Source organism: Bubalus kerabau, chromosome 3 (assembly GCF_029407905.1).
Source record: "Bubalus kerabau isolate K-KA32 ecotype Philippines breed swamp buffalo chromosome 3, PCC_UOA_SB_1v2, whole genome shotgun sequence".
NCBI classification, from domain to species: Eukaryota; Metazoa; Chordata; class Mammalia; order Artiodactyla; family Bovidae; genus Bubalus; species Bubalus kerabau.
Genome location: NC_073626.1, coordinates 124,117,409 through 124,142,038, shown reverse-complemented (window position 1 = coordinate 124,142,038; position 24,630 = coordinate 124,117,409). Strand labels below are relative to the sequence as shown.

Below are 24,630 nucleotides of genomic sequence, written 5' to 3'. Positions count from 1 at the left end.
CATTCCTATTTCATTATACCTTCCAACTTTTTGTTTTGCTTCCTTCCTCTGCTTGTGGTGGTCTTAAAAACAAAAGCCCAAAACTTGCTAGAGCATCTTTAGCAAACTCAAGGCCATAGATCCTTTCTGGGCACCCTCTTCACTCATTTCCTTGGCATGTACATTCTAGTGTGCTGTCCTGCATAGCTGCATTCTCTCAACCATCATGCTGCACATTCTTTAATTTTTTTTTTTTTTCATGTTTCTTGACCTAAGCTGAGTCTTTTAACTTCAAGGTGGGAAGTCAAGTGTCAAATGTGGCCTTTCCCAAGTCTTGCTTACAGAAAGCGCAACAATCCCCTGAAGTGACTGGCAATACTGTTTTGGGGCCAAATGCAGACAGCAGCTGCAGATGGTGCTATGGAGAGATAGTGTGCATAAGGCACCTCCCGCCAACCCTGGACGTTCAGGCCCAGCCGGGCCACCAGACTCCTGGCTCCTAGTCAAGACCCCAGCCTTCTCCCATGAAGGCTGTGTGGGACTGCATCCAGATACCTTAGGAGACTGTCTGGCAACCTGTTCTCCCAGCATGAAATGCCTCCCTTTCCTGGCCTTGGAGACAGCCTGGAACTGAGGGAAGAATACTTGACAGAATGAAGGTCTCAGGGTCTGTCTGAATCTCACAGTTTCCAGGAGAACCTTGCTTTTCTTAAGCTTTTTAGGTGTAGAAGTTCAGCTTCTGCCACTAATTCTGTGGATCTTGAGTCTTTTACTTTGCTCTCTGAAAATCAGCCTCACAACAATCACTTGTGTAGCATGTTTTTGGCTTTAATTGTTCAGCATCAATTACCCGCTTCTTCTGGGAATAACACCTCAAAGTTCTTTTGTCTATACCTGGCTCAGTCAATGTAGGTCTGGTGTGATGCCTGATTCCAGATAAAGAGAACATCACTGATAATGGACCAGCCAGTACTTTGCATTCCTTCAGTCACAGGGACTGGTTCAGGGATGAGCATGTGACCGAGGTCTAACCAATCAGTGTAATTTCATTGCTGTGATCAGAGTTATTTCAGTATTGAACAAATGATTCAAATTCTTCCAATGAGAGTGAGTTCTGCAGCTTCAGTTCAGTTCAGTTCAGTCACTCAGTCGTGTCTGACTCTTTTCGAATTGCAGCACGCCAGGCCTCCCTGTCCATCATCATCTCCCGGAGTTCACTCAAACTCATGTCCATCGAGTCAGTGATGCCATTCCGCCATCTCATCCTCTGTTGTCACCTTCTCCTCCTGCCCCCAATCCCTCCCAGCATCAGAGTCTTTTCCAACGAGTCAACTCTTTGCATAAGGTGGCCAAAGTGCTGGAGTTTCAGCTTTAGCGTCATTCCTTCCAAAGAACACCCAGGACTGATCTCCTTTAGAATGGACTGATTGGATCTCCTTGCAGTCCAAGGGACTCTCAAGAGTCTTCTCCAACACCACAGTTCAAAAGCATCAATTCTTTGGTGCTCAGCTTTCTTCACAGTCCAACTCTCACATCCATACATGACTACTGGAAAAACCATAGCCTTGACTAGATGGACCTTTGTTGGCAAAGTAATGTCTCTTCTTTTGAATATGCTATCTAGGTTGGTCATAACCTTTCTTCCAAGGAGTAAGCGTATTTTAATTTCATGACTGCTATCACCATCTGCAGTGATTTTGGAGCCCCAAAAAATAAAGTCTGCCACTGTTTCCACGGTTTCCCCATCTATTTCCCATGATAGTATGTCAGCAAATTTGGAAGATTTGGCAGTGGCCACAGGACTGGAAAAGGTCAGTTTTCATTCCAATCCCAAAGAAAGGCAATGCCAAAGAATGCTCAAACTACCACACAATTGCACTCATCTCACATGCTAGTAAAGTAATGCTCAAAATTCTCCAAGCCAGGCTTCAGCAATATGTGAACCGTGAACTTCCAGATGTTCAAGCTGGTTTTAGAAAAGGCAGAGGAACCAGAGATCAAATTGCCAACATCCGCTGGATCATCGAAAAAGCAAGAGAGTTCCAGAAAAACATCTATTTCTGCTTTATTGACTATGTCTGCAGCTTAAATGTAGCAATTTGTGGTGGGGGTGGGGCTGGGGAATGCTCAGTTTTCAGCTGGATTTAAAATGGGGAAGAAGGAGGACCAGAGTTGTTGGCACCATTTGCCACTAAGTGGTCCCTGAGAATAAAACAAACATGGGGAGCACAGCCGAGAGAGTAACTGGGTCCTGATGACATCATTTTATTTCTGGCATCAAACACTATCTGAAATTATTTATACTCTTTAATTTTCTTTCCTATCACATAAGACAAAATGTTTTTCATACTTCAGCAATTTGATTCTGATTTAACTCTTTATATGCCCTCCATGTCACTTTCAAATGTAAACTTGGTGTATTCAACCTCATTTGAGGCTAGATGATAAATGTTCTGTTTGTAACTCAGGCCAAGATCCTGGAAACTGAATTTAGTCAAGAAAGTGAAATTGCTAGGTTCAAAGGCCTGCAAAATTTCACTTTCAGTAGTTATTGTAAAAAACTTGAATAGTGCCTACTCAAGCGTTTTGTCCACATTTTTAAATTGGCTTACCTGTATTTTTTAATTAATACATAGAAGTTGTTTATTTTGATTATCAATTGTTTGTCAGGTATGTGTTTGCAAATTTTTCTATAGCTTCTCTTTTACAGTTTCAATGATAACTTTTGATGAACAAAAATTCTTAATTTTACCAAAGTCCAATTTATCAGTGTTTACCCTTATATGTGAGACTTCCCTGGTGGCTCAGTGATAAAGAATCTGCCTGTCAATGCAGAAGGTGCAGTTTCGATCCCTCGGTAGGGAAGATCCCCTGGAAAAGGAAATGGCAACCCATTTCAGTATTCTGGAGGTCTGGTACAACTTTAGTTAAATTTATTCCTAAGTATTTGATGATTTTGATGCTATTGTATATGTTTATATTTTAAATTTTTATTTCCTAATTATTTCTGCTGTTGTTTTTGTTTGTTGCTTAGTTGCTAAGTCATGTCTGACTCTTTTGTGACCCTATGGACTCTAGTCCTGCTAGGCTCCTCTGTCCAAGGAATTTCCCAGGCAAGAATACTGGAGTGGGTTGCCATTTCCTTCTCCAGGGGATCTTCCCAACTGAGGGAACAAACCCATGTCTTCATGCATTTCACACTGAACCACCTGAGAACCAGGAATTATTTCTGCTAGTATAGAGTAACCAGAGAAGGCAATGGCACCCCACTCCAGTACTCTTGCCTGGGAAATCCCATGGATAGAGGAGCCTGGTAGGCTGCAGCCCATGGTGTCGCTAAGAGTCGGACACGACTGAACGACTTCACTTTCTCTTTTCACTTTCATGCATTGGAGAAAGAAATGGCAACCCACTCCAGTGTTCTTGCCTGGAGAATCCCAGGGATGGGGGAGCCTGGTGGGCTGCCGTCTATGGGGTCACACAGAGTAGGACACGACTGAAGTGACTTAGCATAGCATAGCATAGCATAGTATAGAGTAACATTGATGTAATTAATTTTTGACTCTACATCCAAAAATATTTTTGAGATCACTTATAAATTCTAATACTTTATATGTATATGCTTTGGGCTTTTAAAAAATTTATTTATTTTTTAATTGAAGGATAATTGCTTTACAGAATTTTGTTGTTTTCTGTTAAACAGCAACATGAATCAGTCATAGGTGTACATATGTCTGCTTTGGGATCTTTAACACACTAAAATACACCATCTGAAAATACAGTCAGTTTTATTTATTCGTCTCTAATATTTATTTATTTTTCTTAACCTATTATACTAGTAAGGACTTTCAGTACAATACTGAATATAAAGGTAATAGCAGACATCGTTAACCTCAATCCTATTCTCAGACAGAAAGTTCGTTGTTTTAACACTATGTAAGATGTTCGATGTACTCTAGGACAGCACATTCTATTATCTCCTTACTAAAGGTGTATTTTTTTTTTCTTTCTTCTTTAAATCATGAATGAATGGGTGTTGAAAGTTATTAAATGCTCTTTCTGTCTTTATTGAGGTGATCATGTAATTATTCTCCTTTATTTTTTAATATGATAAATTACATAGATTTTTTTTTAATGTTAAATCAAGTTGGCATTCTTGATAAATTACCTTTTGGTATAGATTTAATTGGTTGGATTAATTGGTAGTTTAATTGGTAGATTTAATAGATTAATATTTTTCTTGTTATTTGTGAATCTATGTTAATGATGGATACTGGTCTATATTTTGTTTAATGTAATGTTCTTTTCAGGTTTAGTATTACAATTGTGGAGGATTCATAAAATGAGTTTGAAATGTTCCATCTTTTACTATGCTCTAGAAGAGTTTAGGTAAAATTGGTATTTTTTTTTCCTTTAATGTTTGGAGTAATTCAACAGTATAATTATCTTGGCATGGAATTATTTTTGGTCAAAGTTTTATATTACAGATTCATTTTCTTTAATAAATAAGAATTATCTAGATTATTCTATTTTTTGTTGTGTACATTTGAAAACTGTGACCAGGGAATTTGTTCATTTTATTTTCTAAATTTTCAAATTTATAGGCAAATAAAAATTATAAAATTTCTAATATCTGTTGACTGTATAATAATATCCCCTTTTTCATTTCTGATATTTAGTCTTCTCTCTCTCAGTCACCTTGCTAGAGGTTTATCAGTTAATTATTTTAATTTGACTTTATTGATGCTCTTCATTGTATGTTGGCTTTTAATTTTATTGGTTTCTGCTCTTCTTTTTTTGTTTTAGTTTCTCTGTATTTAAGTAAACTAACTTTCTTGAGATGGAGAGTAGATTGTTGCTTTTTATCCTCTTTTGCTAACATATACACTTAAGGCTACAAATTTCCCTCTAAGCACTATTTCAGCTTTATCCTCCAACACTGATATGTCATCTTTTGATTCAGATGCATTTCAAATTATTTTCTAATATATGTTGTGATTTATTCTTTGGTCCACGGGTTATTTAAAAGCATACTGTTTCATTTAAAAACATCTGGAGAGAGAACAAGATGGCAGAGGAGGAGGAGCATGTGGAGTACATCTCTCTCCATGGATACATCAGGAATATACCTTCAGACACAGAAGTGCATGCAGAACACCAGCTGAGAGCGGACAGGAATACCTGACCAGAGGAAAAGAATATACCGAATCATGCAACACTCGGTAGGAGGAAGGAACTAAGGGGAAAAATAGGAGTGTTAGTAGGGCTGGACCTGCCCTTGGCAGGTGGGGGAACTGAAGCAGGGGTCCGATCCCCACATCAGGGCAATTGTCTGAGTCAGAAGAGAGACATTTAAGACTGAGAGTGAAAACAGCAAATCTGTGGCAGCCTAACAGTCCTTGCCGCAGCCATACATACCCCAGACGGGAACGCAGGTTCCCTGGAAGGCTCAGAAGCTGGGAGCCGGAGTTTAGGGATTGTGGCGCAATCCCAGGATGAGGGTTGCTGTTGACTGTGGAGAGACAGATGGAAGGGATGTGAGGAAGGAGATTGTGGTGGGAAATGCCTGTGGAGGAAAGCCAAGCAGCCATGAAAGCAAGGAGATACTGCTGAGTCACACATAGGGGGTGGAGCCATCACCATAGCCTCTCTCTCACTACAAGCCAGCATTAACAGCTGAACAATAGAGAGGCTGGCCCATCAAATGCCTGATGCACTGAACTACAGAGTAGGACCCCAGCCAGCGTGCTCCTTTAAGTGACTGATGCACTGAACTACAGAGTAGGACCCCAGCCAGGGGTGCCCCTCTATGTGCCTGATGTGCCGAACAACAAAGAAGGACCCCAGGCAAGGGAGCCCTCAAAGTGCCTGAATGGGCAGAACTACGGAGAAAGACTGCCCAAAGAGGCCTTCTGATAGCCGGTTACAAGACACTTGAAAAAAGACTCTGATAGGGCCATAATTCCTGTGGTGGAGGCAGTCCATGTCCCTGCACTCTTGGTGCTGCCAGGGTCCCTGGAAGCCAAGCAGCTGTGCCACCTTCATGTTCGACCCTCACTGCGGCAGAGCTGCCACATGCAAAAAAAAAAAAAAAAAAAAAAATCTTGCATCTATGCTTGGTAGGATCACTTTGGTCATGTACAACTTTTGAGACCCTGTAGACTGTGGCCTTCCAGGATTCTCTGTCATGCAGAGATGGAAATAAAACCACAGTTGAAACCCAGGGGAGGTGTAGCTAAGAAAGAAGACTGAAAACCTTCCCAGCTGTACAAACTGCAGATTAAATCCACACAATAAACTAGGCAGACTCTGTGTCTATGCAATATATAAAAGGACATTGAGAGCTCCTACAAAAGAAAGAGCCAGACATCCTGGAATGTGAATTCAAGTGGGCCTTAGGACACATCACTATGAACAAAGCTAGTGGAGGTGATGGAATTCCAGTTGAGCTATTTCAAATCCTGAAAGATGTTGCTGTGAAAGTGCTGCACTCAATATGCCAGCAAATTTGGAAAACTCAGCAGTGGCCACAGGACTGGAAAAGATCAGTTTTCATTTTGATCTCAAAGAAAGGCAGTGCCAAAGAATGCTCAAACTACCGCACAATTGCACTCATCTCACATGCTAGTAAAGTAATGCCCCAAATTCTCCAAGCCAGGCTTCAGCAATATGTGAACCGTGAACTTCCAGATGTTCAAGCTGGATTTAGAAAAGGCAGAGGAGCCAGAGATCAAATTGCCAACATCCGCTGGATCATCGCAAAAGCAAGAGAGTTCCAGAAAAAAACATCTATTTCTGCTTTATTAACTATGCCAAAACCTTTGACTGTGTGGATCACAATAAACTGTGGAAAATTCTGAAAGAGATGGGAATACTAGACCACCTGACCTGCCTCTTGAGAAACCTGTATGCAGGTCAGGAAGCAGCAATTAGAACTGGACATGGAACAACAGACTGGTTCCAAATAGGAAAAGGAGTATGTCAAGGCTGTATATTGTCACCCTGCTTATCTAACTTATATGCAGAGTACATCATGAGAAACACTGGGCTGGAAGAAGCACAAGCTGGAATTAAGATGGCCAGGAGAAATATCAATAGCCTCAGATATGCAGATGACACCACCCTTATGGCAGAAAGGGAAGAAGAACTAAAGAGCCTCTTGATGAAAGTGAAAGAGGAGAGTGAAAAAGTTAGCTTAAAGCTCAACATTCAGAAAACGAAGATCATGGCATATGATCCCATCACTTCATGGGAAATAGGTAGGGAAACAGTGGAAACAGTGGCTGACTTTATTTTTCTGGGCTCCAAAATCACTGCAGATGGTGACTGCAGCCATGAAATTAAAAGACGCTTACTCCTTGGAAGGAAAGTTACGACCAACCTAGACAGCATATTCAAAAGCAGAGACATTACTTTGCCAACAAAGATCTGTCTAGTCAAAGCTATGGTTTATCCAGTGGTCATGTATGGATGTGAAAGTTGGACTATAAAGAAAGCTGAGCAACAAAGAATTGATGCTTTTGAACTGTGGTGTTGGAGAAGACTCTTCAGAGTCCCTTGGACTTGTAAGAAGATCCAACTAGTCCATCCTAAAGGAGATCAGTCCTGGCTGTTCTTTGGAAGGACTGATGTTGAAGCTGAAAGTGCAATACTTTGGCCACATGATACAAAGAGCTGACTCATTTGAAAAGACCCTGATGCTGGGAAAGATTGAGGGCAGGAGGAGAAGGGGACGACAGAGGATGAGATGGTTGGATGGCATTACTGACTCGATGGACATGGGTTTGGGTGAATTCCGGGAGTTGGTGACGGACAAGGAGGCCTGGCGTGCTGCGGTTCATGGGGTCACAAAGAGTTGGACACGACTGAGCAACTAAACTGAACTGAACAAAAGAAAACGCACTTGTTCTGATAGCTGTGGACATTGGAGGCAAGAACACACAGGAGTAGGACCAGATTAGAATCTTAGCTGCCTCCACAGCAGGTCCAGAGATCAGCACAATGTTGAAGAGCATTCTAGGGAGGTGAAGTGGACTGTGACTCTCAGCAAGGGAAATGACTCTGACAGCAGTGACTCAAGAAAAACATTTATTCTTCTTCTGTTTTGACTTGTTCTGTGGATTCTTTTGGATTAAAAAAATTTTTTTTTCCCATCCCGCACCCGCGCCCCCCTCCATTGTAGTTGTCTTTTTATTGGCACTATGAAATCTAATTAAGCTTTTGAGTTTTGTTTTTTGTTTTTTTTCTCTCAGTCACATTTTTTATTGTTATTATAAACCTCTGCCTGTACATTGGGCTTTTGCAATTCTGTGGCATTTTCCTTTTCTTTTCTCTCTCTTTTTTTTAATTTTTAAAACCTATTACTATTTTTTCTATATTTATTCCTTTGTTTGCTTTTCCTACTGTTCTTTTCCACTTGCAGCTAATCGTTAATGTATATAAATCTTCTTTAGCTACGTCTATTTAACTTTTCATATCCTTTCTTTCTTTCTTTTCTTTCTTTCCTTTCCTTTCAACATATTTGTTAGTTTTATTTTCATTGCTTTATTCCCCAATTGGCACCTTGCTTTAGTTTTATTTTCCAGTTTGTGCTTTGGTTAGTTTTGTTCTTAAATGGTAGATGTAATTTTTGGTTTCCTTTGATCTCTGGGTCAATCTATTGTGCTTTATTTTTGATGGACTGTTTTGATTTTGCTTGTGGGTATATATGTATTTGTGTATATTCAGTCACACTTTTTATTGTTGTTATAAACCTCTGCCTCTACATTGGGCTTTTGCAGTTCTGTGGAGTTTTCTATTTTTCTGTCTTCTTCCTTTTCTTTTTCTTTTTTATAATTTTAATTTTTTTTAAATCTACTGTAGTTTTTCTACATTTATTCCTTTGTTTGCCTTTCCTTCTGTTTTTTTCCCCTTGCAGTTAATCTTTAATGTATATAAATCTTCTTCATATGCCTCTATTTAACTTTGCATATCAATTCTTTCTTTTCCTCTCAACATATTTGTTAGTTTTGTTTTCATTGCTTTATTCCTCACTTGGCACCTGCTTTAGTTTTATTTTCCAGTTTGTGCTTTAGTTAGTTTTGTTCTTAACTGGTAAATATAATTTTTTATTTCCTTTATTCACTGGATCAATCTACTATACTTTATTTTCATTGGACTGTTTTGATTTTGCTCATGGCTGTAGTGTATATGTATATATTCCATTATTTTAATTATTATTTGTCTGATTTTGTAACAGCCATTTGTCTGGGGTTTAGCTTTGGTTTCTTGTTTTTGGTTTTAACCTCACTTAATGCCATAACAAACCATTTGTGGAATCTGTGTTCCTGACCAGGGATCAAGTCCAGAGCTTTTGGAGTGGGAAAATGGACTCCAAGACCCTAGACTACCAGAGAACTAACCCTAGGGAGTATCAAATAGTGAGAACTCACACAAAGGAAACCACTTGAATACAAGACCTGGCATCACTTAACAACCAGCAGCACCCTGTACAGGACATCTCATCTAAACAACAAACAAAACAAAAATACAAACCCAATCATCAGCAGACAGGATTACCACCTCACTCAGCTTTGGCTATAGGAGGAAAACAAAAAAAAAAAACTTAGCACAAATCTACTCTATAAGAAACTTACACAAACCACTGGACTTAGGAGGGCAGGAAACCAAAAGGAAAAAAAAAAAAAAAATTCATCCTTGAAGACTGGGAAAAGGAGACTTCAATCACAGTAAGTTTAAAAAAAAATTATGAAAAGGCAGAAAAATACTACACAAATGAAGGAACAAAGTAGAAACAAAAAAGTCCAAATAATGAAGAAGAAATAGGCAAACTACCTGAAAAAGAATTCAGAATATTGAGAGTAAATATGATCAAAAACCCTGAAAACAAAATGGAGAAAATTAAAAAATCAATTAACAAAGACACAGAAGAATTAAAGAATAAACATACAGAGACAAACAACACAATTTCTGAAATTAAAAATACTGTAGAAGGAATCAATAGCAGAATATCTGAAGCAGAAGAACAAATAAGTGGGCTGGAAGATAAAATGGTGGAAATAACTTCTGAAGACTAGAATAAAGTAAAAAGAATGAAGAGAACTGAGGATGGTCTCAGAGACCTCTGGGACAATATAAAACACACCAACATTCGAATTATAGGGTACCAGAAGAAGAGAAAAAGAAAGGGTATGAAAAAATTTTTGAAGAGACTATAGTTGAAAATTACCCCAACATGGAAAAGGAAATAATCAAGTCCAAGAAGCACAAAGAGTCCCATACAGGATAAATCCAAGGAGAAATATGCCAAGACAAATACTAATCAAACTAACAAAGACTAAATACAAAGAAAGAATATTAGAAGCAGCAAGGGAGAAGCAACAAGTAACATGCAAGGGAAACCCCATATGCTTAACAGCTGATCTTTCAGCAGGCAGAAGAGAATGGCAGGATATATTCAAAGTGCTGAAGGGAAAAATCTTCAATCAAGGATCTCATTCAAAACTGATGGAGAAATCAAAAGCTTTTCAGACAAGCAAAAGTTAAGGAAATTCAGTACCACCAAACCAGCTTTCCAAAAAATGTTAAAGGGACTTATATAGTCAAGAAATACAAGAGAAGAAAAAAGATCTATAAAATCAACCCCAAATAATTAAGAAAATGGCAATAGGAATGTATATATCAATAATTGCTTTAAATGTAAATGGACTAAATGCTCCAACCAAAAGGCACAGATTGGTTGAATGGATACAAAAACAAGACCCATATATATGCTGTCTACAAGAAACCCACTTTAGACCTTAAGACACATATATACTTAAAGTGAGAGGATGGAAAAATATATTCCATGCAAATGGGAAGCAAAAGAAAGCTGGAGTAGCAATCCTCATATCAGACAAAATAGGCCTTAAAATAAAGAAATTACAAGAGATAAGGAAGGACACTACATAATGATTAAAGGATCAATCCAAGAGGAAGACATAGCAATTGTAAATATCTAGGCACCCAACACAGGAGCATCTCAATACATAAGACAAACACTATCAGACATAAAAGGAGAAACTGACAGTAACACAGTAATAGTAGGAGACTTTAACACCTCACTCATACCAATGGACAGATCATCAAAACAGAAAATTAATAAGGAAACACAGTCTTAAATGATACATTAGATGAGATGGATCTCATTGATATCTTCAGGACATTCCATCCAAATGCAGAAGAATACATTGTCTTCTCAAGTGCACATGGAACATTCTCCAGGATAGACCACATCTTGGGTCACAAATCAAACCTCAGTAAATTTAAGAAAATTGAAATCGTGTCAAGCATCTTCTTTGACCACACCACTATGAGACTAGATATCAATTACAAGGGAAAAAAAACTGTAAGAAATGCAAACACATGGAGATGAACAACATGTTTCTAAATAACCAACAGGTTACTGAAGAAATCAAAAGGGAAATAAAAAAATTTCTAGAAACAAATGACAATGAAAACTCAAACCTATAATATAAAACTCAAACCATAACAACTCAAAACCTATGGGATGCAGCAAAAGCAGTTCTAAGAGGGAAGTTTATAGCAATACAATCCCACCTCAAGAAATAAGAAAAACATCAAATAGACAACCTAACATTACACCTAAAACAACTGGACAAAGAAGAACAAACCTCCCCCACCCCAAATTAGTAGAAGGAAAGAAATCATAAAGATACAAGCAGAAATAAATGAAAAATAAATGAAAGAAACAATAGTTAAGATTAATAAAACTGAAAGCTAATTCTTTGAAAAGATAAGCAAAATTGACAAAACTTTAGCCAGACTCATCAGGAAAAGAGAGAAGAATCAAATCAACAAAACTAAAAATGAAAAAGGAGAGGTTACAACACACACTGCAGAAATACAAAGGATTATAAGAGACTATTATGAACAATTATATGGCAATAAAATGGATAACCTGGAAGAAATGGACAGATTTTTAGAAAAGTTCGATCTTCCAAGACTAGAAGAATAGACCAAGGAAGAATAGAAATTATGAACAACCCAATTACAAGCACTGGAATTGAAGCTGTGATCAAAAGTATCCCAAAAAACAAAAGCCCGGGACCAGACAACTTCACAGGAGAGTTCTATCAAACATTTAGACAAGAGCTAATGTCTATAATTCTAAAACTCTTTTTAAAAATTGCAGAGGAAGGAACACTCCCAAACTCATTCTACAAGGCCACCATCACCCTGATACGAAAACCAGACAAAGACAACACACAAAAAAGAAAACTATACGCAAATATCACTGATGAACATAGATGCAAAAATCCTAAACAAAATTTTAGCAAACAGAATTCAGAAACACATCAAAAAGCTCATACACCATGATCAAGTTGGTTTTATTCCAGGAATGCAAGGATTCTTCAATATATGCAAATCAATCCATGTAATACACCATATCAACAAATTGAAAGATAAAAACCATATGATAATATCAATAGATGCAGAAAAAGCCTTGACAAAATTCAGCACCCATTTATGATTACAGCTCTTCAAAAAATGGGCATAAAAGTAACCTACCTCAACATAGTAAAGACCCTATGTGATAAACCTACAGCAAACGTTATTCTCAATGGTGAAAAACTGAAAGTATTCCCCCTAAGATCAGGAACAAGACAATGGTGTCCACTTTCACCACTATTATTCAACATAGTTGTGGAAGTCCTAGCTATAGCAATCAGAGAAGAAAAATAAATAAAAGGAATCCAGGTCAGTAAAGGAGAAGTAAATCTCTCACTGTTTGAAGATGACATGATACTGTACATAGAAAACCCTTAGGATAGCATCAGAAAATTACTAGATCTAATCAGTGAATCTAGCAAAGTGGCATGATACAAAATCAATACACAGAAATCACTTGCATTTCTATATACTAACAATGAAAAATCATAAAGAGAAGTTCAGGAATCAATCCCATTCCTCACTGCAACAAAAAGAATTAAACATCTAGGAATAAACTTACTTAAGGAAACCAAAGAACTATACACAGAAAATTATAAGACACTAATGAAAGAAATCAAAGACAATATAAACATATGGAGAGAGATTCCATGTTCCTGGGTAGGAAGAATCAATATAGTGAGAATGCCTATACTACCAAAACAATCTACATATTCAAAGTGATCCCTTTCAAATTACCAATGGCATTTTTCACAGAATCAGAACAAAAACTTCACAGTTCATATGAAAACACAAAAGACCATGAATAGTCAAAGCAGTTTTGAGAAACAAGAATGGAACTGGAGGAATCAACCTTCCTGACTTCAGATTATACTACAAAGCTATGGTCATCAAGACAGTATGGTACTGGCACAAAAGCAGACATATAGACCTATGGAACAAGATAGAAGGCCCAGAAATAAACCCAAGCACCTATGGGTGCCTTATTTTTTACAGAGGAGGCAAGAACATATAATGGAGCAAAGACAGCTTCTTTAATAAATGGTGCTGGGAAAACTGGACAGCTACATGTAAAAGAATGAAATTTGAATACTTCCTAACACCATACAGAAAGATAAACTCAAAATGGACTAAAGACCTAAATGTAGGACCAGAAACTATAAAACTCTTAGAGGAAAACACAGGCAGAACACTCCATGACATAAATCAAAGCAAGATCCTCTATGACCCATCTGGGAGAGCAATGGAAATTAAAAAAAAGTAAACAAGTAGGACCTAATTAAACTTAGAAGCTTTTGTGCAGCAAAGGAAACTATAAGCAAGGTGAAAAGACAGCCCTCAGAATGGGAGAAAATAATAGTAAATGAAACAACTGACAAAGGATTAATTTCCAGTATATACAAGCCTCTCAATACCAGGAAAACAAACAACCCAATGAAAAGGTGGGAAAAATACCTAAAGAGACATTTCTCCAAAGAAGACATACAGATGGCTAACAAACACGTGAAAAGATGCTGAACATCGTTCATTATTAGAGAAATGCAAATCAAAACTACAATGAGATATCACATCTCACTGGTCAGAATGTCCATCATCAAAAAGTCTACAAACAATAAATGCTGGAGAGGGTGTACAGAAAAGGGAACACTCTTGCATTGCTGGTGGGAATGTAAATTGATACAGCCACTATGGAATGCAGTATGGAGATTCCTTAAAAAACTAGGAATAAAACCACCATATGACCCAGCAATCCCACTCCTAGGCATAAATTGAAAGAGACACATGTATCCCATTGTTTATTGCAGCACTATTTATAACAGCTAGAACATGGAAGTGACCTAAATGTCCATTGACAGATGAATGGATAAAGAAGTTGTGATACATATACACAATGGAATATTACTTGGCCATAAAAAGGAGTGCATTTAAGTCAGTTCTAAGGAGGTGGATGAATCTAGAGCCTACTATACAGAGTGAAGTTAGTAGAAAGTGTAAGATAAATGTTGTATTCTAACACATATGTATAAAGAATCTAGGAACAGGGTACTGAAGAATTTATTTACAGGGCAGCAGTGGAGAAACAGACATAGAGAATAGACAAATGGACATGGGGAGAGAGGAGGAGAGGGTGAGATGTATGGCAAGAGTGACATGGAAACTTGCATTACCATATGTAAAATGGATAGCCAATGGGAATTTTCTGTGTGGCTCAGGAAACTCAAACATGGGCTCTGTATCAACCTAGCAAGATGAGATGGGGAGGGAGATGGGAGGGAGGTTCAAAAGGGAGGGGATTTATGGATACCTATGGCTGATTCATGTTGAGGGTTGAAAGAAAACAAGAAAATTCTGTAAAGTAATTATCCTTCAATAAAAATAAATAAGTTAAAAAAAATCTGGAGAGTTTTTAAGTTATCTTTTGTCTCCGAATTCTTTCTTAGATTCGCTGTCAGAAAATATACTCTGTGATTGCAGCCTTTTACTATTTGGTGATATTTTCTTTGGTGTTACTTGTTCACTTGTGTCCAACTCTCTGAAACCCTATAAGCTGTAGCCCACCAGGCTCCTCTGTCCATGGAAGTCTCCAGGACTGAAGTGGGTTGCCATTTCCCCCTCCAGGGGATCTTCCTGATCCAGGAATCGAACCCAGGTCTCCCACTGTGCAGGCGGACTCTTTACCATCTGTGCCACCAGGGTGTACTGTCAATTTTGGTAGATCCTTTGCATACGCTTAAAAAGAATATTTATTCTCCAGTTGTTGGGTGTAATGTTCTACATATGTTATTGGCATTTATCCTGCTTGGTATTCTCTGATCTTCCTGGATCTGTGTTTTGGCTGTCTGACATTAATTTGAGGAAATATCAGTCATTATTGGGGTCGCACAGAGTCGGACACTACTGAAGCGACTTAGCAGCAGCAGTCATTAATTTTTCAAATATTTCGTTTGTTCCTTTCTCTCTTTTTTTCTCCTTCTAGTATTCCCACTATGGGTATATCACATCACACCTTTTACAGTTGTCTTACAGTCCTTGGGTATTCTCTTCTCTTCTGTTTTTTTTTTTTTTTTTTTTCCACCCCAGTCTTTGTTCTCTGCTTTTCCAGTTTTGAAGTTTCTATTGATATATTGTCAAGCTCTTTCCTCAGCCTTGTCTAGCTTACTAGTAAGCCCATCAAAGGCATCCTTCATTCCAGTTAGTGTTTGGGAGTTTTTGTTTTGTTATAGTATGTTTATCTCTAGCATTTCTGCTTGGTTCTTAGGATTCTTAGAAGAATTTTTAGGTTCTTCTTCCATCTCTCTGTTTACATTACCCATCTTTTGCTGCATGCTTTCTAATTTAGCATATTAATCATAATTGTTTTAAATTTCCAGTCTGATAATTCCAATTTCTTCATGTCTTGTTCCGATGCTTGCTCTGTCTCTTCACATTGCATTTTTTTTTTGCCTTTTTGTATGTCTTATAATTTTTTTTCTTGATAGCCTAACATTATATACCAGGTAAAAGAAACTGTTATAAACAGGCCTTTAGTAATGTGGTGGTGAGGTGTTGGGGAAGAGGAAGAACTCTGTAGCCTATGATGAGGTCTCAGTATTTTACCTCTGAATTTTTACACTTCACCAGTATTCAGGTTTTTTTTCTCACTGCTATGTGGGACAGGATGACTGAAGTGGGTTCAGGTTGGGTATTTCCCTTCTCCCATGTGAAATACTAGTGCTGACTGAGTTGAGTATTTTCTTTCCCCCGAGTCATGTGAGTTCTGATACTACCCCAGCAGGTTGATTTCTGGTTAATTAGTTTCCCCTGAGGGCAGGATTTGTTAAGATGAACACAGTACCTGAGCATGTTCATACTGATTCCCTACCATTACTGGAAGCACACTGGGATTTTTCTCTGATATTTCCTTTGAGGACCTAGTCAAATTCCTGGAGGTAAAACTTACAAAAGTTTGGGGGAACCCCTATAATTTGGTTCCCCGGAGTTTTTAACTCTCAGAGTTGTCCACACTGAGCCTTCAATAGTTTGCTGATTATAGTTTAGGTTTTTCTACCCTGGTACTGGTTACATTGGTTTTTGCTTGTCAGTCTCTGCTCTGGTAAGCCTTGAATCCCAGTATTTACCTCTCTGTCTCGCCAGTCTTGGGGGCAATGGTTTGCCCTGTGTTCTCCCCTCTCTTATAGATCTAAGAAGATTTGTTAATATTTCAGTCTGTTCAGCTTTTTATTTGTTAGGATAAAGTAGTGACTTCTAGGCTCTGTCCTTGAAAAACTGGAAGTCAACATATTGTTAGGTATTTTGGTTTATTCTGCATTTTGAACCATCAGTACACCTTTATTGATATTTTGCTATTTTTAAAAGATATATGTTAATTTCTCTAGCAGAGATAGTGGATTTACCTATTTCTCTTTTCCATTTTGTCAATTTTTTGCTTTATATATTCTAAAGCAATGTTATTAGATGCATCCATATTTAGAACTGTACTTCATTTAGTTGATTTTACCCTTTAATCATTGTGAAATATCCCTCTGTGTCTCTATTAATATTTCTTGCATTCAAGTCTACTTAATTTCATATAATATAGCCCTATCTAAGACAATCTAAAATATATTTCAGAGTTGGAGATATATATATATATGTTATGCTATGCTATGCTAAGTCACTTCAGTCGTGTCCGACTCTGTGAGACCCCATAGATGGCAGCCCACTAGGTTCCCCCGTCCCTGGGATTCTCCAGGCAAGAACACTGGAGTAGGTTGCCATTTCCTTCTCCAATGCATTAAAGTGAAAAGTGAAAGTGAAGTCGCTCAATCGTGTCCGACTCTTAGCGACCCCATGGACTGCAGCCTACCAGGCTCCTCCATCCATGGGATTTTCCAGGCAAGAGTACTGGAGTGGGGTGCCAATGCCTTCTCCAATATATATATATATATATATATATATATATATATATATATATATATATATATATATATATAAATTAAGATGTTATTGTAGATATTATAGCATCCATCCTTAAATCTACCTTTAATTGTATCTTTTACTTCTTGTACAATATAGGAACCTTAAAATACTTTAACTTCATTTACCCTCCCACATTGTGGTTTGTCCTATTGTTAGTGTGTATTTCAATTCTATAGAAATTTTAATCTCCATGATACACTATTATTATTTTAAAGCTAATATTACTTGTTGCTGTTGTTTAGTTGCTCTCATGTCCAACTTCTTGCAACCCCGTGGATTGCAGCATATCAGGCTTCCCTGTCCTTCACTATCTCCCAGAGTTTGCTCAAACTCATGTCCATTCAGTCTATGATGCCATCCAACTATCTCATTCTCTGTCATCCTCTTCTCCTCCTGCCCTCAATCTTTCCCAGCATCAGGGTCTTTTCCAGTTAATCAGCTCTTGGCATCAGGTGGCCAAAGTATTGGACCTTCAGCATCAGTCTTTGCAATGGGTGTTTAGGGTTGGTTTCCTTTAGGATTGACTGGTTTGATCTCCTTGCTGTCCAAGGGACTCTCAAGAGCCTTCTCCAGCACCACAATTCGAAAGTATTGGTTCTTCAGCACTCAGCCTTCCTCATGGTCCAACTCTCAGATCCATATATGACTACTGGAAAAACCATAGCTTTGACTAAATGGACCTTTGTGGGCAAAGTGATGTCTCTGATTGTTAATGGGCTGTCTAGGTTTGTCATAGATTTTCTTCCAAGGAGCAAGCATCTCTTAATTTTATGGCTGCAGTCACTGTCTGCAGTAATCTTGGAGACCAAGGAAGTAAAGTCTCACTGTTTCCATTTTTCCATATCTGTTTGCCACGTTTATTTAACAAGATCCCTCCTCTTCAGTGGGTTCTGAGATTAAGGGTTTTCCCCTTAATACTGTAACTTTGTGGAAATTTGTCTCACTTTTATTAATAACTTTTCAGTATTTACTTAGCTTATCAACATGTAACTTAAATGTTGACAAATGACCTGAGAGGAAATTGTAAACAAAATGCCAACCTCATGGTATTAGTTTGCTAGGATTACTATATTAAGGTACCACAAACTGGTTGTTTAACCAATAGAAATTTATTATCTGACAGCTCTGGCTAGAAGTCTAAAATTAAGGTATTGACAGGACCATTCTCCCCCTGAAGATGCTACAAAAGAATAAGGTTTAGGAAGGTTTGTAGCACCCGAGGTTGCCATGACTACCAATCCCAAGGACCCTGTGGCCACTTTGGCTGCTGAGCCCGTGATGCTGTTGTTTGTGGATCGTTTCTTTACTCACTGATATGAAGCAGGCCAAGGGAATGGCATTTGCAGAGATGTGGAAAAACAGGATGTCAAAGGAAAACCCTGTGAGGAACACTGTATACTATAGCACTCTAACCAAATACATGTCATCATGTTGGCAGGATCTCATTCAGTTCTTCAAAGTGGAAAAAACAATTAAAAGAATTTTTAAATCAAATCCGTACCAACTGTAGCAGCCTTCAGAACAAAGTCTCTGAGAAATTTAAGCGGGGGACACAGTTTCTCACAGAACTTGCACCTCTGTGTAAGATTTACTGCTCAGGTGGAGAAGAATATATCATATCTAACTGTGTTAGAGGATGGTTAATGGAAGTGAATGTAAACATTATCCATAAACCATCTATTCTTCAAGAGAAGCCATCCACCGAAGGCTACATTGCAGTCGTGCTGCCCAAATTTGAAGAAATAAAAGTGAAACAGGAGGGTTACTGATCCAAGAATATGAAGAAATTATAATGAAATGCATGAAAGCCACAGCAGCTACCTCATTAGGGGTGAGGACTGAGATGGAGTAAAAAGCAACATGGCATCCTTTCCTTACCTGGCCTACTGGTCAGTACACTAAAGAAGAACGGGCACTGGTGAAGTATACTTCACACCTGGTCATCCACAGGGAGGCCTGACCTGGTTTTCCTTCTTTGTCTTGCATAACAAGCCTTGATTCTGTTTTGTCTTCAACCTCTCAGATCTGCCTGCCCACTTACTCATTCTCTTCTTCTCTTACTTTTCTCTTTCTAACAACTGGCAAGGAAGACATGTTTTTCTGTTGAAAAAACAAAAACCAAAGCATTTTGGGGAAAATTTGAAAAGACAGCAAAATAAGAATAATTTACCAATCATCCTGTTAAAAAAGGTGGGGGGTGGGATAAGTTTTAGGCCTCTCTCTTAGCTTCTGGTAGTTCCTTGGCTTGTAGGAGCATATCTTCACATGGTACTCTCCCTGTGTCTAAATTTCTTCTTTTTGTAAGTACACAGTCCTATTGGTATATCCTTCTCCAGTATGATGTCCCCTTACTAATTACATCTACAAAGATTCAGTTTCCAAATAAGATCACATTCTGAGATACTGGGGGTTAAGACTTCCATATATCAGTCTGGGGAGGGAACATAATTCAACCCATAATATTGAAATCAAAGCACTTGTATTTCCTTCCGTATCTTCCCTATCTATAAGTCTTGGCTTCCCTTATTGCTCTCCAGTGTCTTTACACAGTTTTTGTCAGATTATATTCCGTTTTTATAATTGTTTTCATAGAGAACTAATGATACTAGCTACTCCATGATTGATTCTATGCTATGCTATGCTAAGTCACTTCAGTCGTGTCCTACTCTGTGTGACCCCATAGACGGCAGCCCACCAGGCTCCCCCGTCCCTGGGATTCTCCAGGCAAGAACACTGGAGTGGGTTGCCATTTCCTTCTCCAATGCATGAAAGTGAAAAGTGAAAGTGAAGTCGCTCAGTCATGTCCGACTCTTAGCAACCCCATGGACTGCAGCCTACCAGGCTCCTTCGTCCATGGGATTTTCCAGGCAAGAGTACTGGAGTGGGGTGCCATTGCCTTCTCCGGATTGATTCTATACTAGCTACTTAAAACTTAAGTATAACTAATGCGATTTTAACATAGCATGTGGTTCTTTATTTGAAAATTGAAAGAGAGTAATACAATGAGTATATTAGGCACATGGTATTCATAGTAACTGGTGAAGAAACAGTTGAAGGATTTCTTGGTTGGAGAAAATAAGGTATTGGAATATAAGGCAAGGAAATTTAGAAAATAATCTACACATGAATTCTGTAGTAACCTATATGTTTAGGGAGTCTATGCAGGATGAACTCACTCTGGTTTCATCATTGTTGTGCTGGAAATTGATTTAACCCTTAGGCAAGCATCTCCTTAGGTGAATTGGTTAACTTCTTGTGATTGGCAATTGGTTACCCATATTTACTTCCCAGTGTTGCAGGTATAACCCCCACCATTTAGCTGCCTAACTCCTCCAATTCTATAAAACCTGGAGCCTTGCTGCTGCTGCTGCTGCTGCTGCTAAGTTGCTTCAGTCGTGTCTGACTGTGCGACCCCATAGATGGCAGCCCACCAGGCTCCACCATCTCTGGGATTCTCCAGGCAAGAATACTGGAGTGGGTTGCCATTTCCTTCTCCAATGCATGCAAGTGAAAAGTGAAAGTGAAGTCTCTCAGTTGTGTCCGACTCTTCATAACCCCATGGACTACAGCCTACCAGGCTACTCTGTCCATGGAATTTTCCACCAAGAGTACTGGAGTGGGGTGCCATTGCCTTCTCCAGAGCCTTGCTACCATCCCATTATTCCCAAGTTTGGTTTCTCTCATCCTGGACTCCACATCACAAATTGTCTCTCATCCTTCTAGCTTTTGATCCCATGTTTCGTTATATCAGTTCCCTGGAATCTCCTCATCTCATTCCTTCAATCTGAAGCTCTTGACTTGAGGTTCTACCTGTGATGTTTTCCCTCTTCAGTACACTCTAGATTTCACTTACAGCTATGCTACAGTTGGATAACTCAAGTAAACATCCACTTTGTGACTGTCCCAAATCCCTTTCTTCACTATGACCCTCAAAGTCATTGTCCCCTCTAGGCTCATCTCAGGTCCACAAGCTGAGGACCTAAATTAACTCAAAAAAAAAAAAAACAAAAACAAACTGAAGGATTTAAGCTCCATGTTCATTATCTCTTGGGAATCAGTGAATATTATTATTTCTTTGAGTTGATCTCTTTCTTCTTCTTAGCATTCTTGTCATGAAAAGAGTTTGTCATGGAGCAATCAATTTTAGTGGGCCCCCACTGGATGTAAGACAAGTTGGTAAGTGTTCTTTAATTATTCACCTATTCATTTAATGGGGGCTTCCCAGGTGGCGGTAGTGGTAAAGAAACCTCCTGCAGGGATGCAGGAGATGTAGTTTTAATCCCTGGATCGGGAAGGTCTGATAGAGGAGGAAATGGCAACCCACTCCAGTATTCTTGCCTGGGAAATCCCATGGACAGAGGAGCCTGGTAGGCTACAGTCTGTGGGGTTGCAAAAGTGTTGGACATGAGTGAAGTGACTAAGCATGCATTCATTTAACAACTATTGATTGAGTGCCCAAGCTTCTGGAGTGATAACAATGGTGAAAAAAACAGTTGTGTTCTTGACCAATGGAGTTCATAGTCCAGTTAAGAGAAAGACATTATTCAAGTAATTCAGAAATGTAAAAATGGAACTGAAGTAAGCGGGAGAAAGGAGAGGAGCATGGAGTTCTGTGTCCACTTCAGCAAGGCTCCAAAGTTCTCTTTCAGTCAAGTCAGGGCTTCTTAAACTGCATCGTAGGAATAGTGTCAAAACAGGCTTGATGCAGTGGTTCTCAATGCCAGCAGTGTATTAGAATTACATAAGGATTATGTGCTCAGCTGTGTCCAACTCTTTGCGACCCCATGGACTGTGGCTCACCAGGCTCCTCTGTCCATGGAATTTTCCAGGCAAGAACACTGGAGTGAGCTACCATTTCCTTCTCCAGAATTACAAGAAGTGCTTTATAAAAAAAAAAGAAGAAGAAGCCAAGGCTTCACTCCAGACTGATAAATTAGACTCTTTGAGAATGGGATCTGGCACTAGCTGTTTTAAAAAATAAATATCTGCAAGGATAGTAACATACAGGCAGAGTAGAGATTTCCTTCTCTGTGGAAACAAAAGGATCCCAGGTGCTTAGCTTCATGGTTTATCACCTTTTCTCTTTTCTGCCTTTATGTTTTTGCCTGGCCTCCTGTTTTTAGTAGTGGGAATCTTGTTTGCTTCCCTTTGTTTCCAACCAGAACAGTGACCTTAGGTCCAACATCCGGGCCCTGGTTCATAGGCCCCACCCTAGCAACATGAAGTTCAAGTAACTTATCAGGACCCAGGTCTTCTGAGGGGCCACGCAATTGTGACAAATAGTCATCCTCTTCACCTGTGGCATGAGCTGCCAAAGTAACATTTTTTATTTTCACATAGAATGACATAAAAGAAAGAGGGAGGTAGGAAAGGTCCAGGATGTGGGAAGTGGGGTCTAAGAATTCTCTGAGAGGTATGGCCACTCTCTGAACCACCTATAATGTTCTCCAGGCAGCAAAGTGATTGGCTACTGCAGGACACAAGCCCAGTGTCACAGTGGCCCTGAGCTTCTAAGTCCAAAATGCACTCAGACCCACAAGGACCAAAACACCTGCATTCTATTCTCTGGTGAGTTTTCCCCACTCCTAGGAAAAATATGACTCTTCCTCTTGCCCCTCTCCTAGGTACCTCAAACTCTGCTTAACTTACCCTCTCAGATGGGTCCCAGAACAATTTATTTCACTTAATGTGTTAGTGCTGCTGTGTATGAGTTTCTGCTTCACATCTCTGTGAGTTTTCTGTTATGCATATGTGCATCCTAAGTCACTTCAGTCATGTCCATTTGCAACCCTATGGATTGTAGATAAAACCCCCAACACACATCTAATTTTCAGCAAAGTTGACTCCATGCTAAAACTATAAAATAATAACAGCCATTCTGTAAAAAGAACACACTAACACACTAAGCATACACATCAATTGTAAGATGTGCCCCAATTTCTCAAATATTTACAATTTTTAAAATTGCAGCTAAAAATCAAAGAAATATGGTACCTGCAATTTTTTCTCCCAAGCTATTATTTTGAAATATTGTTTATAAACAGTTTATCATGGAGAATATTTGCTGAATATGATAATTTGAGCTTTGAATTAAGTAACCTTTAGTTTCTGGACAATAATTATCTGGTTGAAGTCAATACATAAGCTCAAATGATCACTGTAGAGAAAAGTATTTACCTTTCTAGCTTTGTTTGTAAGTATCTAAATCATTTAGAAGTCAGGTCTTAATGATTATTAAGATCACTGTCAAAACAAAACCTGTCAAAATTCTACAAGATAATGATAATTTGTTTTTCCTTTTGTTTCTCTATCTCTTCTTTTGATTTTCAAAATTTTGTTTCATTGGCTAGAATTCCCAGACCAATGTTAAATAATAATGCTTAATCGAGGTTACCTTCATCTTTCCCTGATTTTGACAGAAATTAACCTAGTGATTAATCATTAAACACAATACTGGTGGTTGGTTTGAATAGCATTTTATTATTTTGCAGAAATATATATCTACTTCTAGTTTACATAGAAAGTTAAAAAGTCAAAAGGCAAGCAAAGTTTAATCCCATGCCTTTTTTGGTATCTATATAGATCATACATTTTTTTCTTATTTAACATAATTAACACCATATAATATTAAATATCTAAATATTAAATTACCTGGAAATATCATTGTAAAAAGGGAAATCAAAGCATAGTACTATTTTATAAAGTGAATTATTTGTTTTATGAATTGCCTGTGACAAGTTTCTGAACCCAGGCCGCCAGTCTCTATAAGCCAGCATGTGGTTGGCGTCTCAGGGTTCAGAGACTAATTATAATAGTGCCAGCCTAGGCAGGATACCATTAGGAGGTCAGACCTGCCAGAAGAAATCAATTATAGGAGATGAACCTTGTTTGGATGCGTTTTGTGCCATTGCCCCCTTGGAGGGCCAAGATCTTGCTTCCTGGTGCAAAGATCATGAGTGCCAGAACCTGTCATTTGTATGCCACTTGGCACTGACTGCCCCAAACCCCAGTCATCTTCAACTTTTTGTTCAGTACAGAATTAATGATGAGACATGGAGATGATGTGGAGATAAGGGCTCCTCTTTATGGAGACACTCACTCCAGCCAAAAGAGCAGATTGTAGACAAATTCAATAATCCTCTGGCAGAAAGAAGGCACATTGAACATTTGCACACATGTTCTCTGAGATCGCACACATACTCATACACTTATACCCTTCCCCTCACATTAGGAGATTTGTTG

At 38.5% G+C, this 24,630-nt stretch overlaps 1 pseudogene; it reads left to right on the top strand.

Annotated features, from left to right (window-relative positions):
- Positions 1-18,615: 18,615 nt before the first annotated feature.
- LOC129647295 (protein Abitram-like) lies at positions 18,616-19,240 on the top strand (annotated as a pseudogene).
- Positions 19,241-24,630: the final 5,390 nt, after the last annotated feature.